Source organism: Pavona decussata, unplaced genomic scaffold, assembly GCF_977016875.1.
Source record: "Pavona decussata unplaced genomic scaffold, jaPavDecu1.1 SCAFFOLD_3673, whole genome shotgun sequence".
In the NCBI taxonomy this organism is placed as follows: domain Eukaryota; kingdom Metazoa; phylum Cnidaria; class Anthozoa; order Scleractinia; family Agariciidae; genus Pavona; species Pavona decussata.
In genome coordinates, this window is record NW_028146484.1 from 1 (window position 1) to 2,500 (window position 2,500).

The 2,500-nt window shown below is 42.0% G+C and overlaps 1 pseudogene; it reads left to right on the top strand.

Moving 5' to 3' along the window:
* Positions 1–734, top strand: LOC146446119 (large subunit ribosomal RNA; annotated as a pseudogene; the record flags this gene model as incomplete).
* Positions 735–2,500: the final 1,766 nt, after the last annotated feature.

The window sequence follows — 2,500 nt, forward strand, 5'->3', positions numbered from 1 at the left end:
GGTGTCCTAAGGTGAGCTCAATGAGAACAGAAATCTCATGTAGAACAAAAGGGTAAAAGCTCACTTGATTTTGATTTTCAGTACGAATACAAACTGTGAAAGCATGGCCTATCGATCCTTTAGTCTTTAGGAGTTTTAAGCTAGAGGTGTCAGAAAAGTTACCACAGGGATAACTGGCTTGTGGCAGCCAAGCGTTCATAGCGACGTTGCTTTTTGATCCTTCGATGTCGGCTCTTCCTATCATTGCGAAGCAGAATTCGCCAAGTGATGGATTGTTCACCCACCAATAGGGAACGTGAGCTGGGTTTAGACCGTCGTGAGACAGGTTAGTTTTACCCTACTGATGAAGTGTTGTTGCAATAGTAATTCTGCTCAGTACGAGAGGAACCGCAGATTCAGACAATTGGCATTTGCACTTGCCTGAAAAGACAATGGTGCGAAGCTACCATCTGTTGGATTATGACTGAACGCCTCTAAGTCAGAATCCGTGCTAGAAAGCAACGATGATTACCTCCAGAGAACTTTAGGCGAACCAGAATAGAGGGTTTCGGCCCTCATGCGTCCCAAAGTGCCAAGGGGGACAAAAGCTCCCAAGGCACTGCCGCTAGCAAATTCTAACGTTTCTGGAGATAAATCCTTTGCAGACGACTTAAATAAAGAACGGGGTATTGTAAGTTGTAGAGTAGCCTTGTTGCTACGATCTTCTGAGATTAAGCCTTTGTTCTAAGATTTGTATCACATCTTTTTTTTGACAAGGTCAAAAGTCCTCCTCACACCATGAAATATTTTTTAAGTCAAAGGTCCTCCTCACACCACAAAATATTTTCAAAGTCAAAAGTCCTCCTCACACAATTTAATATTTTGTAACTGAAAGGTCCACCACAAAACCCAATTCTTTTCTAAGTGAAAAGTCCTCAAAATTTTTAGAAAAACTCTTAGAAAAATTGTTTGGTATGAGAAGGACCTCGACTTCGAAAATTCTGTGGTGTGGGGAGGTCTTTTGACCTACCAAAAAAATTGGTGGTGTGAGGAGGACCTCTGACTTAGAATTAGGGTTTGAAATGGGGTTAGGGTTAGGGTTAGGGTAAGTGTTAGGGTTAGGAAAAAGGTTTAAATGATATTTGGAGAGGTTTTTCGGGTGTTTAGAGGCTATTTATGCTATGTAACGAGTATTTGCTTATATACTTGCTTATATACTTAGGTCAACAATTTATAGCAAAAATGTGTTCCAGCCAAGTTCTTTTAGACGCTCTTTCGAATGGCAACATTCCCGATTGAAAATGGCGACCTACCAAAATCCGCACTTTGCTTCCCCGTCCATATAGAGGTGAGTATTTGACTTTGCTTCCGTCAGAGTCAAGGAAACACATTGAAAATGGAATCAGCATACAAGAAAACCTAGTTTGGGATAGGTTTTGTGCCTTCCGTGGTATTATAACCATAGAACTGCTCCTGAGGGGGGTAGGGTAGGCCCACCAAAAAGTGCACTTCTGGTTAGGTCGCTAATTTCTAAAATAAATGTGTCCCAACCAAGTTTTTTTGGACGCTCTTTCGAATGGCAACATTCCTGATTGAAAATGCCGACCTACCAAAATCCGCACTTTGCTTCCCCGTCCATATAGGGGTGAGTATTTGGCTTTGCTTTCGTCAGAGTCAAGGAAACACATTGAAAATGGAATCAGCATACAAGAAAACCTAGTTTGGGATAGGTTTTGTGCCTTCCGTGGTATTATAACCATAGAACTGCTCCTGAGGGGGGTAGGGTAGGCCCACCAAAAAGTGCACTTCTGGTTAGGTCGCTAATTTCTAAAATAAATGTGTCCCAACCAAGTTTTTTTGGACGCTCTTTCGAATGGCAACATTCCTGATTGAAAATGCCGACCTACCAAAATCCGCACTTTGCTTCCCCGTCCATATAGGGGTGAGTATTTGGCTTTGCCTTTGTCAGACTCAAGTAAAAGCATTTAAAATGGAGTCAGCATACAAGAAAACCTAGATTGGGATAGTTTTTCTGCCTACCGTGGGATCATAACCATAGAACTGCCCCTGAGGGAGGTAGGGTTAGGGTTAGCGTTAGGGTTAACGTTGGGGTTAGGATTGAAGACAGAAGATTGGTGATGTCAGGAGGACCTTCTTAAAACAAACAGAAATACACTTATTAGGGGACTAGGGCCAGTGGACTCAGAAATGTCTTTCGTAGCAGTCTCCTATAAGAGTATTTTTCTCTGATTTAGGTGACTCCTCCTCACACCACCATTTTTCTTAGTCGAAAGACCTCTTCACAGCACGACTTTCCTGATGGATTTCTATGTAACTGCTCGTGCTGAGAGGTGTGTCGAAAGTTGATCATGTTCCCGTAAAATCTGAGGTCTCCACTGTCTAGCGAGGTACTTACAGTGAATATAGTGAATTTTTCAAAAATTGGAGAATTCTGACTTTTGCGATGAATTTTAATGTAATTGGTCGTGCTGAGAGGCGTGTTAAAATTTGAACATGTTCC